The following is a 17,033-nucleotide window of genomic DNA, read 5'->3' on the forward strand; positions in this document are numbered from 1 at the left end:
GTAGTTCCTATTTTGCAATAGAGCAGAATGTTACCTTCAATAAGGACACCGTTAAGAGACTTTGTGCTTTCTTTCTGACCTTGCAAAATCCTAATCCCTCCTTCTAATTGGCTTCTATATCATTCACCATCTTTTCAAATGTACAAGTCTGAGAATCCACTGAATCAAATTTACTCATAAACCAAAGAAATTAGTTTAGTGCATGAATTTCCAAAATCCAACCAAAACTGCTTCAAGTGGGATTTCTGAAATCTTGTTCAGGGAAGATCAATGAAAGGAAAAAAGGGGTTGGGTTTTTTGTTTGTTTTTCTTTAAAGCTGAATGAACAGCAATGCAAGCTGCTGCAGCTAATTGGAATTGAATGGGGAAGATGAATAGACCAAATCCCTCCATCCTTTCCTTTTAGAAATTATCCAAAGGTAACACATTTCTGGGTCTGAATCCTGTTTATTTTATTGACTTCTCTTGGGAAACCGTTTTAAAAAGGAATAAGGTATACGAAATAAATGAGTCTTCCTCCTCCACAAAAGAGTATTTAAAGGCTGCGTTGCTGTGCTATATACCATAGTTTTTATACAGTAATTATCACATTGACATTGTCCAAAGTGGAATGAACTGTTGCTGACAAAAAAAAAAAAAAGAAATGTTTGTTTTTTGGGGAGGGAAACGCCCATACATCTAGTTTGTGGACTCTTCCTAATCCCCTGCTTCACAAAATCAAATTATGAAATCTCAAAAGCATAAAAGAAGCAGACAGGCTTTTTCCAACCATCACAAATGGAGCATTATCAAATGAACTGATACCAATTCAGGTGTCCTTGACTCTAGATATCAATCAAAAGCAAAAATAATCTGTCTGGGAAAAGCGGATAGAGATTAAAAAAATATTGCATAATTCTCACCAGTAAATTTTAAATGTAGTACAGTAGCAATATATCAGTGGTAATCTGGGAGGCGGGGGGGGGGGGGAGGGGGGCGAATTTTCATTAGCAATGGATAAATTGATGCCCAAAACTCCAACACTTTTTTGAGCTTTGAAATATTAATTTAAATTGTTCTGTTTGTTTTGTGTGCCCATCTGGATTCCAGACAGAAGAGGAATTGTTAAAATACCCAAAGAAAGATGATTGTCTCATGAGTTTAAACCTGACCAGAAATCTGTCAAGATTTTTCAACCCAGCTTTGCAGATCCAAGACCTTCAGACAGTTTGGATATAAATTTCCTAACAGTGGGGTGCTTAGCCAAACTGAACCCCAAATTTAGAAACTTGAGAAGCAGTGAACCTCTAAGCTTTATTTCCATTTTGATCTGCTCTGACTATTTGAGATGGGGGAGTTACCACTCACTGAATAAAACCTGACTCCATGGTGGTGTTAATGGTTAAGTATTAGCCATCAACATAGCTCCCCACAATTACTAATACAATTGTCCCCATTTGGATTCAGAATTAACTGATAACTGGTCATTTTTTACTAAGAAATATCACTCATGAAAATCTGAGCCTTATTTGCACTGAAAAATCCTGAGTTTCTAAAGTGTTGAATATGTAGGTTCCTTTCCGGGTGGCAGATGCTCTTATGTAACCCCTGGCGTGCAATGCTTCCCCCTCTTCAACAAGAACTACTCGCCTCCTGTGCAAGGAGAAAAAGCCCCCAAACATTCCATGAAGCATATTACAGTGAGTGCTGGAGGAATGCAGCCTCTGTCAGGGCCGGCGCAACTCATTAGGTGACCTAGGCAGTCGCCTAGGGCGCTACAATTTGGGGGGCGGCGACCGCGGTGGTATTTCAGCGGTGGGACCTTCCGCTGCTTAGGGCGGCAGAAAAGCTGGCGGCACTCCTGGCCTCTGTCCACGTGTCCTCGGGGAAATTTGCCAGCCACAAGGTTGTCCCTTGATCAAAGATTCTGCAACCAGCCCATAGTTGAAATGTACTGCTGTTGACTGTCCTATGACCACATAGCTCTAAGGTGCTGGCGCTGTTCTCCTTTCCTTCTTCCCTCCTCACATTCACTTCTGGGCACCCAAACAGAATAATAATCAGGATGAGCAAAATAATCCTCCTTGGTCCCTGTCTCTGACCATAGTTTTGTAACATCATAAACCTTCCTTTCTTTCCCATGGCTTGATCCCTCTCCTACAACTTGATGGCTTGGAAGGCTGAGCAGGCCCAAGGTATTCTCAATAGGAGTTTGATATACTTAGCACACAACAGAAAATGGACTCAACCTACTACCAGTTTTGAAGCATCTTCATATGGCAAGGCACTAAAAAAGGTCCTAATGTCCTTTCCTGCTCTCTCCTATACACTGTAGCTCCTGTTCTAAAAATAGGAGCTACTAGGTGCTCAGCATTTTGAAAATTAGGCCATGTTTAGATGCTTAAATATGATTTAGGAGCCTACATTTTAGGCCCTGATGTTTTGAAAATCTTGGTCTGCATTCTGTTGGTCTGTATTCAGGCCAGAAGTTCTTGCCTAAAGTTAGTGAAAAGCCATCACACCAGTTCCAGTCCAGCTTTTTGGACAAGGAGGCATCTGCCACGCAACTCAGTAGGACAACCACTGGGTCGTCTGTATATACCTTACTCAGGCATTACAGGTGGGACCTGTCGCATCATTTAGTCAGAACTGCTCCGAATGGCATTGTTAGTTAAGCCCACTTTTTGTGACACACTGCTTGAGACATCATCTGTATAATTGGTGCATTGATTTTATTCTTATAAAAAAAATTGAGGTCTGATTCTTCCGTGACACTGGTGGAAATCAGGGGTTAACTCCACTGAAATCAATGAATAACCTAAACCTGGTGCAAGTGAGAGGAGAATCAATCCCTTTATATGTAGAGTGATGAATTATACCCAGACACTGTCTTAAAATTGAGGTCAAATGATTAGACCAAGAATGGGAAATAAAAATAAAACTGAAGTCTTTCTTTATGAACCATGACCTCAGTAGTCCACAGTTTGTTGGCTCATTGATTTCTAATGTTGATGTGGTTTAAACCTCTTACTAAGCTCTAAAGAATGTTCTTTCAACATGAGTCATTTGCTCTTTAAAACTAGATAGCTCCACAGTGCAGCATGCAATAAGCCTTCTAACATCTTGCCAATTGTCTGCTAAGATTGTTGATATTTATTTAAAGAAACTTTAAAAGGCATGCTATCAAGATATTGTCGTCGTCTCTGAATAGATTTATTAACCTCATGTATCAAATCCTCTTGGAAACTTGAAATTCATATTCCTGCACACTCCTCTTTTCCTAGTGCGCACACTAGTTTGTTAATGAAGAATGGCTCAGGAAGTCTGGATTGCTTCATTTGTGTGACAAAACAAATATACAAAATGACTGGATTTTGCAAAGAAAGCTATGGAGAGAAGGTAGATGCAATTTTAGGTCTAACATCAATGAACATCCTGTCACAGTTCAGGGCAAGTGTTCTTGTATTACCTCTCAATGGTCCAGCAAGGGGTACCAACTCACAGGCTTCAGATCTCCAGCTGTTGCCTTTCTTGGATGGACATCTTTGTCTCACTCCCTTCTGACCCAGGTGTTTCAGGCTGCACAATTCCCTACTTTCACTGTGTTTATTCCCAGCGGAGACAAGCTGCCCAAGCACACCTGCTTGCTCTCTCTTCAGAGACTGGTAACACATTGATTGTCAACAGTTACAAGTTACCACACCTTTTTTTTTTTTTTTTATGCAAGCCTATTTTATTCTTAAGGTAAAAGCACTACAAGAAAGCATATGTAAAACAATAAAAGAATCTACACATAAACCAATAAGCTTACCAGACATCACCCCAGCTCTCTCACAAGCTCTGGCAGGAGCAGTCCTTCAGCACCCTACCCACAGGGTTTTCTTTGAGGTCACAAGTTCAGCACAGCTTCAGCTCAGAACAAGTGCACAGATTTATGGGGCCTCAGCAGGCCAAGTCCTTCCAGTCTTTCTGGAAGGATTGGGGCCTTCCATGACCAGGGTTCTGTCCATTTCCTGGATCCAGAAGAAGGCCCTGAGCCTGTTTAAAACCATTTATCCAAAAGTCCTTTCTTTGTCTGTCTGGTCCCCGGAGAATCCAGTTTGAACTATGTATCTCTCATAGATGGAGGGGTCTTCAAAGGGCTCATAACCAATGGAATTACATTAGCATCCTCCTCCTATCAGAGAAGGTACATACAATGCCACAATAACACATACACACTGCATTTTATTATAATTAACTCTAAAAGTATTAAACCTAATTCAATAAAGTTTAACTTACAACCATTAAAGGTTATTCAGGATATTGTAGGAAATTGTCAGTCTATTATACATCCCTTTATTTTAAAAATTATGTAATCAAGATATTGTTTTAATCACTATCTGATTCCTCTTCCTCATGGGGGAGAGGAAATAACCAGCTACACATTTCACAGCCTGTTGTATAATTCCTGAAGACGCCACGTGTTTTCTGCCATCCAGTGCTTAGCAAGTGAAATATGTTAAGTGAATTGATGATAATATGTTGGTAATGAACTGTTCACAAATTTAATAAGAAATATTCTACACATTTCCTCTATAAAACTCCTTTTCCACCAAGTGCCTAAGTCCCTAATTTAAAAGGGACTTTGGTACTTAGAAGCCTAAATCTCACTGAGTGTCAACGGGACTCAGGTTCCTCAGTGACTTTTGAAAGTGGGGCTTAGGCTTCCAAGTCATTTAGTCCTTTTTGGAAATTTTACCTGTGGTCACTTAATGGTAGTTCTGGAAGCCTGACTGTTACTGGTGTTAAGCACAAACTGAAGTACAGCTGGAAAGCCAGGATACAAAGTGGAATGTGGTTAATTGTTTCCATTTGAGGAGGCCGCAAAGGTTCTATTGGCCAATCCTATTCTCAAGAAGTTGATGGCAACACTATCATCTGCTTCAATGGTGACGAGTCAGACACTATTTAAAGTAGAGGAACTGGGAGTAGGAATTCCCCTGTCCATTTCTAGCTCTGCCACTGAATTATTTTTGATCATACTCCCTGCGCCTCAGTGTGCCAGCTGTAAAATGCATATGATACCACCTACTTCACAGGTAGTGTATGAGACTATTGGCTTAGCTACAGAGTTTTTGTACCGCTATAATTATATCCGTTTAGGAGTTGATATAGTTAAGGTGCTACAGCTCCCTGATGCAGTTATACTAGTATAAAGGTGCCTTACACCAGTGTAGCTTTTTCCTCTAAATTTACAAGAATAAGTTGTACCATACAAGCACTTTTATACCATTATAATTGCATCCAGGCTAGGGAGTTGTACTGCTTTAAACATATCAGTTTCTAAACCAATATAGGGGTACAAAAACTATTTCCAGACTCTGCTAAAGAAAATGAATCTGTTTTCTGGTCAAAATCACCAATAAAACAAATTATACTGATTTTTAAAATAACATTAGCGGCAAAGCAAAAAAACTACACTAGTTCAGGTCGATCATAATGTTTTGTTTTTATCATTTTGAAAGATTTTGTTCCGATTGGACCATTTCGCCTTTTTTCGATCTAATTTAAAATTTCTCAACAAAATACAAACCCCTGAAACTTTCCACATCAGAAATATCAAAATTGGTTATTCTGACAGTTTTTTGAAACTTTTTTCACTAAAATTTTCCGAGTTCGGAGATTATCAAAATCAGCCTTCTTTCACAAACAGTTTTGGTTTCAACTAATAGGCTTTTTTTTGGTGGGGAAAAAAAGGTTCATCAAAAAAATTCTGACTAGCTGTATTTGTACAGCCTAGGCAGCCACCTGGCATAGCTAGTAGCCATGGGAAGAGCCAACTCAGTGCAGGGCATAGAGATGACATAGCAGATCCTATGCCATCTTCTGCCTCCAGCCAGTATATAGAGACATGACTATGACCCAGCGATCCCAGCTGTGGTAACAGCTCCTTGGGGCCATTGTCATCTGGAATCATTTGGATCAGCCTTCAGGCTGATGTAAGTTGTGCTTGGAGAAGAGGACTAGGATCCAAGGGGCACAAAAGTAACAGAATTTCATCTCTGATGTAAACTGACATTACTCCACTGACCACCTGAGGCGCTGGTCCATGGAGTATTAAATTTTCTTGACTGTTCAGAAACTAGAACAATCAATTAATTAACCAATTTCTGGTAGTGCCCACAGTTTGCTAGGCACTTTCCTTAAAGGAATAAGGCACAATCCCTGCACCAAGAAGTTACTGCACTGATAGCAGACACTGTCTTGATGCATAAAAGTGATCCACAGGTTTAAGAAAGACCAATTGTGGAACCAAAAACATATTTATTCTTCCAAAATGATGTAGGCTTTGTAAAATGTCCTCAAACTAGGAATATACATCTTTTCCCAACTGTATTTCCAGTAACCTTTCAAGTGGTAGATTTAGGTAACTACAGTGATCTGTGGCAGCATTACAGATAATACATTAAACACCATAGGAAGGTCTTACACCTTTGGGGACTTAAATATATTTCTGGCCATTAAGTCTTCAGGCTCTATAGACCCAAAGCTAAAAGCTGATATGTGCCATCTTTAATATAAAGGTCTCACTCACAAATCAGATTCTCAGTGTAAAGAGGATAATCTAGTACTAGATTAACATCAAACAGAAAATCATATTTAGCTTTAACCAGCCAAAGCACTGCAGGCTGCTCAAATAGGTGGCCACGGTATTCTCTGCACTCTGAGAGCTCTTAAAATAGAGACAGGTGTTTTTATTCTGAATATGCTGTGAGGACTCTTGTTTACCTGTTCTACTTAGTACACCATAGAAAACCTTCACCTTTTGTCCTCACCTCAGACGCAAAGTCCCAGTGCATTCACTCACATGATCCAGTCTGATGCAGTTGCAGAACTGAATCAATAATCTCATTTGAAAAACTTGCTGAAGGCAGGGAATCTCCTCATATTGGATGTGCTATCAGAGTGGAATCTGCCACCCTGGATGCAACCTGACCTCCATCCTGCAAGGATAAGTCACTTGAGCAAGTGTGATGGATTTAATAGCAAAAATGAAATGACTGAAGAGTCTGTAATAAGGACTGTGGAAGGTTACTGAGGGTTATTAAGGTGCAGTACTTCGGTTTTTCAGTGGAGCACATTTTCTGCAGCTGTTTAAATAACTTTGTCTGCCCCAATTTATAGGTTATGATGTACAGTGTCTGTATACTGAATAAGTCCCCACGTTGAAACTGAAAGCACCAAAGCATCCAGTTCCATTACTTGCCTTTCTTGGAATGTGCTCATTGTGTACAAATGGCAACTACAGCCACAGTGTCTTTCTGGGTTCAGAATAACTTCTTTGATCATTGTTGATTAAATTTCCACCCTGCTTTCATCTGGGTGTTTGAGACATACTGAGTCTGGACAGTCCAGTCCTCCCACGCTTGAGAGTGTACTGTGGTCCTTCACGGAAAATAGATTTCCATGCAAAATCCAAATATAGAATGCCTGCCTTGCTTCACAGGTGGCTTACTTTTGGAAAGGGAAACCAAATCCTCACTGACTACCAGTCTGTGTGGGGGTCATTTTTTTTGGAAGGGAGTACAGTAGTTTTCCAGGACTGGTATATGATTATTTTGGGGCAACACATTATTTTCATAATTGTTTATAAAGTAACCATATTTCAAGCTTCCTTGTCACTATCTATGTGAAGGATTTTGCAGGGCCAGTCAGTCTCCTGTGGCTATAACTGAATATTCATTGGTCTTGGTATCAGTGGGGTGCTGCCACTGGGGCAATCAAAATGCTCAAAAGTGATGGAATAGAATGGGAATAAAACAAACATTCTGTCAACCCAGTTCCATAAGATAACCTGTACAACTGTAATGTCATCGCAACTATTCATTTAATAGAATTGTTTTTCCAGACAAGGGATTCATGCCTGGGTAGCTCCAAACTATGTAGGGAAAATTCCAATAAGCAATTTCAATGAGGCAACAGCACCAGGATTTCAAGCAGGGATCCTGAATGTCCTTGAAGAGCCCAGCAGCCACTGTGGTGAGGCTGGAGGAGCACATTCAAAAATGCCCCTAAAAGAAATGAGCCTAGGGGCAACTAAGGTGAGTTACGGTGCTCCAGTTACTATGTTCATATTGACCCTTTGCAGCTTGGAAGCATATATAATATATGTGTAAGGGCTGCCCCAGGTTAATAAGCACCCACATTTAGTAGCCAAGACTTTACTAGGACATTTTTTAAAACTCCCTTTGTTTAATAGCTGAAGCTATGTAGGGGGAAAGCATCAAAGGAACAAAGGGCAGTTAGGCACCCAACTCTGATCGATAGTCAATGCAAATCTTTACCTTTGAAAATCTCCCCCAGAGATAGTGTGACCAGACAGCCCAATATTATTGGGACCATCCCGATATCAGGGGCTTTGTCTCAGATAGGCAACTGTACATCCCTCCACCCCCGCCATGAAAAAGTGTCCTGATTTTTCACACTTGCTATCTGGTCACCCTACCCATATAGTACACTAGCTCTATAGATATGGGGCCAGATTCTCAGCTGATGTAAATTGATGTAGCTCCATTGAAATCATAAATTGATAGCAAGAACAGATTCCCTTATAACTATAGGTGTATGAGGTCAGGATGGGTTGTAATTTGTCTGTTCCCTGAGACAAATATATTCAGTCCACACTTTGGCTGTCTATTGTACTCTCCTGTCTATTTGCTGAACTGGTGTATCTGCTCACAAGTTGGTGGAACTACTTTCTTAGGTCATAGGTGCAAGGCACAAAGGGATGTAGACAGGTACCTGAATTAAACTAAAAGCTGAATGCTTTGCAAGGAATAGTGTTTTAATGAACCATATTCCTTTTGAAGCTGTCCTCAAGTTAAGGTCATGAAGAAAAGTAATTCAATTAAACAGAAGTCATGTCAAGAAAAAATAGGATTAGTCTTCAGACAATGGGACAATGAGATGACAAAAATGAACATCTCACACAAATAGTATTTTTCTGCCTCCGTGCATCTGAGAAACAACTTCAGCCAAGAATGCCCTACCCCAGCCACTGGGAATGCAGCCATCATCCAAAGTGCGATTAGGAGACAAGTATGAAGAGTATGGAAGTTTCTAACACGGCTGGGTCCTCTTTTGCAAAGCCTATGACAGGCTTTGCAAAAGAAGGCCAGGACTTTGGAGTGAATATACAAAACAGTGGGGAACCAATGGAGAATGAGGTGTATCGGTGTGATACAGACATGCCAAACCCACAAATAAACGCAGAAATTGGGCTTGTTTTTGGCTTAATTGGCTTGTGAGTGGTGTGTTTTTGGCTTGTAGCTTATTTGGCTTGTTGTAGCTTGTTGCTTCTTTTTTTTTTGGATCGGCTCCCAAGCACGCCAGGGGACTCTAGTCACATAGAGTGTTGGGGTTCTTAAGGATGGGCATGTTTTGGCCTTGTTTTGAAATGGTATTAGCTTGATTTTTGGCTTATTTGTGAAAATCGGGATGCTTATTTACCAGTCCTACAAGGAGTGAGCTACACTACTCCAACATGGATATGATCAATTCAGGAATCACACTGGTTAGGTCCATGGCCAAGAAGCAAAGGTGCATGATTTCCATACCTATAACATAAAGGCAAACAAATGTGATTTCCCTCCCCTCCCCACAGTTTCCTAGAATTTGATTTTAAAAAAGCAACCTCAGTTATAAAACACTTTATTTTAATTTGACTTATTTACATTGATTATCCTTGAGTCCCAGACAGATACATTTATTCTAGTTGAACTAAGTCCTTAAGTCATTGTTTGTTATCGGGTCAGTGGTATTTAGATAAGAATTTGAGTTGGTGAAAAATGATAAAAATGTAAACCCTTAAGTTTATTTGCCTTCAATGTATATCCAAACAATGCAGGCTTTTGCTTCCTCTCTACTGCAGCCAGCTGACAATAAAGTCAATTTCATCTGAGACTAGTCAAGAGGAAAGATTTGGATTTTTCTTTTAAATCTATTAAACATAAAAATAAACTATATCATCACAATGCATGATTCATACAGATACTTAGAATTGAATACAGGGACTCTCTATGGGTAGACTATAAGAGAAACAATCAAAGGTTTTTTTCTTTTTTCTTTTTCTGTTTCTTGCTTATTTCATGTTATGAGACAACTTTTCCCATTTGTAATGTGCGAAATGTTCAGCTGTTCAAGTTTTCTGCACGACTGAGTCCTCCTTAATTTTACTATAAATATTGAATCTCATGATTTATAGTAGTGCCAGAATCCCTGTGTAGAACAACTCTCATGTATGGAACTTCTCACCTATTATTCTGTTGGAGATCGTTTCTTGATATCTTTTTTTAAAGTGGTCTGGTATTTTTGAATAACCCAATAATCAGGATAAATGTGCTTTGTTCTCATCTCCCCCTTCCTTGTCCATTTCCTTTCAAAGGAGTGTGCTTCCTGTCTCACAACTTGTTCCTTCCCAGCTCTCCCTACCATTTCCTGAACATGTCCTATCTCCTCCTCTAACACTATTATCCCAGGAAGCATGGAAAATCTTTCCCATTCCCAGTGGGCAAATGGCCTCATTCTACCAGCCCAGTTTTCACTGTCACTGGCCCCTAGTGGTCTCCCTCTACCCTCCTCCTGATGTCCTTTGGCTCTGTTGGTTTCCACTCTGAGAGACGGGTCAAAATCTAGCAGTAAGAAGAGGGCAGGAGATATGGCTTTCTTACCATGACGGAGGTGGGACCAGTCAGGATTTGCTCCAGGTAAAAGTCCTAATGCGGCTTTGCCTCATGCAATCCTGAATCCTAGTCCCTTCTCCCTTAGTACCCCTTAGTGGCTCCCTCAAATTCTAGGAAACTGGTCAACTTCAAGGTGTCCTAATGGTTAAAGTGAAATAATGGGTTTGTGCTCTAGATGTACCTGGGGAATTAATGGACCTGTTTCCCCTTTCATAGATCAAAAACCTGAAGGAGTTTTAGGAACAACAGTGGAATTTCTCCATTGTGGGGCCTGATGCTGCTCTTACTTACAGCAATGTTATTCCATTGTTGTCAGTGGCTTTACTCCAGATTTACATGGGTGTAAGAGGGGAGTCAGACCCCGAATAACCAGATTATAGAAAGAATCCCACAGACTGTAAATCCTTGGGAAATATTTTTCATATCGAGCTGCCAGCTGTGACACACATTTGACATTTTAGGAGATAATGGCTCTAAATGAGCATCAGTCAAAATATCATCATGTTAAATGAGTGATTTGGCAGGCACAAAAACCTTTAATGATTTAGTGCCGAGTTCAGAAATATAGTAATTGCTGTTGGCTGTAGATGGAATCAAGGCGAGGGGGACAGGATGATGCCTTTCATGTGTCTAGGTCACTGGTCCAAACCTGCCCCAGGTTGTTAGTGATTCAAAAAGGTGACCATAGGAGAGCTGTTTGGTGTCTTATGGGAAATAAATATATGTCCTCAATTCAGTCTCTAATAGACAAATCTTAATTCTACAAAACCATCACAACCGACACTCACTGGCACTCTTGTCACTCTCAGAAGAGATGCCAATGGCTGAATGGGAGCCTGGAGAGTTAGCTCAGAAGTGCTTCCTTCAGGTCAGGGCTGAAGCATATTGATGGGACAGTGTGGAGAAGCTCGCACCACAGTTGCCTATGCTCTACCCAGGCTGTGTGGACAGAAGATTCTGTTTTCCAGCACTGGCAACATTCAGAAGCACCAACTTTGTTTAAACACATTAAAAACAGAAACAAATCATCTGATCTAGCTACAAAGCTAGATCAACATGAAACTCCGATCAGAAGGTTCTGATGAGATGTTTGTGGATATGTCGTCTCGTGTGCACACATATATATATGCACATTATACCACTTGAGACAAATTGACTGGACAGCTTCTCTTAATGACTCAGCTGGATGACTGAGCTTATGGGAGGCTCTCCTCATGTTCATGCTGATGCAGATTGCCAGAGCTACTACACTAGCAATTTGCTGCTAGCAATACTGACTCCCAGCCTCCGGGGGTTAGTTAAGTTATCAGCTGGATGAAAAGACTTGGTCTCTTGACATCATGCTTGAGCACTTTAGGAAACTACATCAAGTCCTCAAAGTAATTTTCAGACAGGCATCAGCACCAATCCAAGAGACTGTTAAATTATTTCTGCTACTTTGCATGTTTTCTGTTTCCACGTGTGAGCTTCTGACATATCTGATGCATAGAACCTGTGGCCTTTATAAATATCTGCTGATGGAAATTCTAGATGTTGGTCTTTTTGTTGAATTCTTCAAAACATGATGTCAGAGCAAAAGAACAAATATTCCAGATTGCTATCAGATGAGCAACTAGAAGACCAGGAATGGAAGCAGAAATGGGGCAAGGATATTCTCACTGTACTTCTCATCAACTCCAATCAGAAAATACTGGGAATCTTGCAAGAAAGTCTATTCTCAGAAGATTTCCCAGACAGCTTCTAGTTCAAAGAGATGGATATGTTTGGGTGGGCTTTGGTTATCAACTTTAGAATCTTAGGGATTTCACACATTTCTTAAAATGGATCTGGAATGAATCGTAAATGATCTGGAAAAAGGGGTAAACAGTGAAGTGGCAAAATTTGCAGAGGATACAAAACTACTCAAGATAGTTAAGTCCCAAGCAGATTGCAAAGAGCTACAAAAGACTCTCTCAAAACTGGGTGACTGGGCAACAAAATGGCAAATAAAATTCAATGTTGATAAATGCAAATTGATAAATGTTGATAAATGCACATTGGAAAACATAATCCCAACTCTCTATATAAAATGATGGGGTCTAAATTAGCTGTTCCAACTCAAGAAAGAGATCTTGGAGTCATTGTGGATAGTTCTCTGAAAACATCCACTCAATGTGCAGCAGCAGTCAAAAAAGTGAACAGAATGTTGGGAATTATTAGGAAAGGGATAGATAATAAGACAGAAAATATCATATTGCCTCTATATAAATCCATGGTATACCCACATCTTGAATAATACATGCAGATGAAGTGGCCCCATCTCAAAAAAAATGTATTGGAATTGGAAAAGGTTCAGAAAAGGGCAGCAAAAATGATTAGGGGTATGGAACAGCTGCTGTATAAGGAGAGATTAATAAGACTGGGACTTTTCAGCTTGGAAAAGAGATGACTAAGGGGGGGTTATGATAGAGGTCTATAAAATCATGACTGGTGTGGAGAAAGTAAATAAGGAAGTGTTATTTACTTCTCATAACACAAGAACTAGTGGCCACCAATGAAATTAATAGGCAGCAGGTTTAAAACAAACAAAAGGATGTATTTTTTCACATAACGCACAGTCAACCTGTGGAACTCCTTGCCAGAGGATGTTGTGAAGGCCAAGACTATAACAGGGTTCAAAAAAGAACTAGATAAATTAATGGAGGATATGTCCATCAATGGCTATTAGCCAGGATGGGCAGGAATGGTGTCCCTAGCCTCTGTTTGTCAGAAGCTAGGAATGGGAGACAGGGGATGGATCACTTGATGATTACCTGTTCTGTTCATTCCCTCTGGGGCATCTGGCATTGGCCACTGTTGGAAGACAGAGTGCTGGGCTAGATGGACCTTTGGTCTGAGCCAGTATGGCCATTCTTACATTCATAAAAACAAGACAAAACAAAAACCACCACCACACCTTCTTCTAATTTTGCATCCACTGCGTGGGCAAGTTTCTGAAACCCAGAAACTTATTAGAAAAGCCAGCCCTATCACGTGGACCCGTAACTTCTGATCTTTCTGTCTTTGATATTTTAGGCACTGATAATCATAAGACACATCAGATTTCACAGCTTCTATTATTGGGAGATTTTCCTCAAGAGTCTCCATAAAGCTGTTTCTATTAATTTAATAGTATCTTGGTACTCCATATTTCATAACGTCTGGTGGAGGAGATGCTTGAATAACTGCTGGCAGCAATACATTAGTAAAATTACAAGCTGTAAGCTTGAATTCCATCTGACAAACAAATACAATGTATTCTTACATTTCTTAAAGCATGGCTCTATTCAGAAAAAATAGATCTGTCAAAAATACTTTGTGGGAATCCTTGATAAAAAATACATAGTGGGCCTTCTTAATGACATGCAGTCAAATATCTGGAAAAGATCATGTTTAGTTAGTTAATCAGTTTATCATGATCATGTTTAGTTGATCAGTTGATTAGTTTAGATCATGACATGGAAAAGATCATGTTTAGTTAGGTTCTTAAGACTGTTGACGGTGATCTTCCATCTGGCTGTTTTCTTCTGCATTTAGAGAAGAACTGGCTCACCAGATTCACATCTTAAGCCTCAAAATTTGAATTCAGAAGAAATCTTAGCTGATCTTAGAGATGTATGATCATGACCATCTTCAAAAAAAGGAGACAAATTGGATTGTGGAAACTATTGCGGAATTGCCCTGTTTTCTACCTCCAGAAAGATTCTTGCCCGAATTCCCCTCAACCGGCTACTCCCCTTGGCCAAGGAAATCCTTCCAGAATCGCAGTGTGGATTCAGACCATCTCGAGGTACCACCGACTTGATCTTCGCTGCCCACCAACTTCATGAAAAGTGCCATGGCCAACACTGACCTCTGTACATGGCCTTCATCGACCTCATGAAAGCATTCAACTCCATCAGTCATGTGGCTCTGTGGAGAATTCTCCTTAAATTTGGATGCCCACCAAAATTTGTTGCCATCCTCCAATTCCTCCATGACAACATGTCTGTGATGATTGTCAGCAATGGATCTGAAATGGACTCCTTCCTAGTTAAGATAGGAGTTAAGCAAAAGGTTGTGTCATCATTCCAATCCTTGTCTCCATCTTTCTTGCTGTCATCTTCCTTCTCATCATTGACAAGCTCCCCTCCGGACTTGACATCTAGTACAGAATGGACAGCAAGCTCTTCAATCTCAATCACTTCTGTCCAAGACAAAAACTATCACTAAATCAGTCACTGAATGCAATGTGCAGATGACTGTGCCCTGAGAGTCCACTTGGAAGAAGATCTTCAACAAATATTCAATACTTTCTCTGAAGCCTACAATCAACTCGGCCTCACACTCAGCACCAAGAAAACTAAAGTATTCCACCAACAGGATCCGAATCACCGGGATCCTGCTTCCATAATTCAGAGTAATAAGACGACCCTGGAGAATGTCAATCATTACCTTTAGCTTGGCAGTTATCAGTCACAGAAAGCTGACATTGACGAGGAAATTCAACATTGCCTTCAATGTGCCAGTGCAGCTTTCAGACACTTGAGAAAATGTGTCTTCAGTGATAGTGACATCAAGAATCGATCCAACTTTTTGTGTACCAGGCCATTGTTATCCCTGCTGTCTTTTAAGGTGCCGAAACTTGGCCCACAAACAGTAGAAACCTCAAGGTTCTTGAGATACCATCAACTGTGCCTCCGCAAGATTTTCGAATCAAGTGGGATGATGATGCACCACCATCAGTGTTCTGTCCCAAGCCAAAACCTCCAGCATTGAAGCTATGATCATCCACCACCAACTCTATTGGGCTGGTCATGTTCTTTGAATGCCAGAAAATCAACTCCTACAGTTCTCACAACTGAGCCATGTCCAAAGGACGAGGGGCAGGCAAAAAAGGCTTTTCAAAGAAACCCTTAAAGCCAACATGAAGAAGTGCAATACTGACATAAACTCATGGGAAATCTAAGCCCTGGACCAACCAAAATGGAAAAGACCTTTTGGCAAGAATCCCAGTATTTCGAGATCCAACAGGAAAGGAGGAAGAACGCACCACAGCCCGACTCAACAATTCCGATCTGGCCCAATTTTGACAAGGTCTGTGGGTCTCAGATTGGTCACATTAGCCACCTGGAGATCCACATTCTCAAACTCCAAGGGATTGCTCTTGCCCCCTGTTAAAAGTATTATTTCCCTCTCTTACTTGTGCACTTCAGAAAAATATTGGCATCTTGCCAAAATAATTGTTGACTACAAACGTTCTAAAAAGCAGAGCCCACAAAGATGCTGCAGTAGTAGCATATGATGCACCAAGAGTGCCTGGGAACTGCTGTAGCAGTAGAGGGGCAAGGTGAGAGGTTGAGGTCCCTCCCATAGACTACTCCTCCCTCACTTCCCAATCTGGCGCATAGCCTCAGCAATCCAACCCTTTGTGAGATCATTGGATCAGCACTTCTAGGTCACTTTGTTCCGTGTTTGTACAGCACCTGGCACAGTGGGATCCTGGGCTATGGCTAGGGCTTCTAGGCCCTACCACAATACAAATAATAATGTAACCCAGCCCTGAGGCATGGCTGCATCCTTCTCCTTTTTCTCCTCAGGGTTATGGGTCCTGGGTTCACCTATAAAGGTGAGTTTATAGTATCTATGCCTTCATCTAGTCCTAGTTTTATCTACTTAAAATGGCATGGAGAATGTATATAGGCAGAATGCAATTCTCCCAGACTGGAATTTTGGACATGCTACCAGGTATAACTTCTATTCTTTTAGAAAGTGCTATCTGGCAACCTTTGTTTTCATCTCATTGCCTTTCTGCATCATAGTGCCCCTTAGTATCATACTAGAATATTGGATTAGTACTGACTTGGAAAAGAGCGCCATCTATTGATTCACTAACAGTGCTTCAGAGAAACCCTGGATGTTCCTTAGAGGTTTCCCATTCATGTGCTGACCAGGCCTGGTTCTCCCTAGATAATGATATCTGATTCATAATTTTTTTTAAGACTAGAAAGACCGCTGAGAGCATCTAGCTTGACCTCCTGCATAACATGGGTCATTGAATTTCAGCCAGTTATTCCTGCATCAAGCCCAGTAGCTAGCAATGCAGTCGAGCTAGAGCATCTGACCTGTTCAGAGCTCAAGATGGTATGACTACATGTCATCTGTTCTGCAAATCTCTTCAGACAGCATCCTTTCTTGATCCATGGTAAAACCAGGCACCTATGTGACTGATATGTATGAAGAGGCACACTAAGCCTGCAAAACTGCTACAAACATTGTTTGAAGGCATGCCCCATCCTTAATTATCAAGGAAATTGTGTGGACCAAATGTAT

Source organism: Malaclemys terrapin, chromosome 3 (genome assembly GCF_027887155.1).
Source record: "Malaclemys terrapin pileata isolate rMalTer1 chromosome 3, rMalTer1.hap1, whole genome shotgun sequence".
NCBI lineage: Eukaryota > Metazoa > Chordata > Testudines > Emydidae > Malaclemys > Malaclemys terrapin.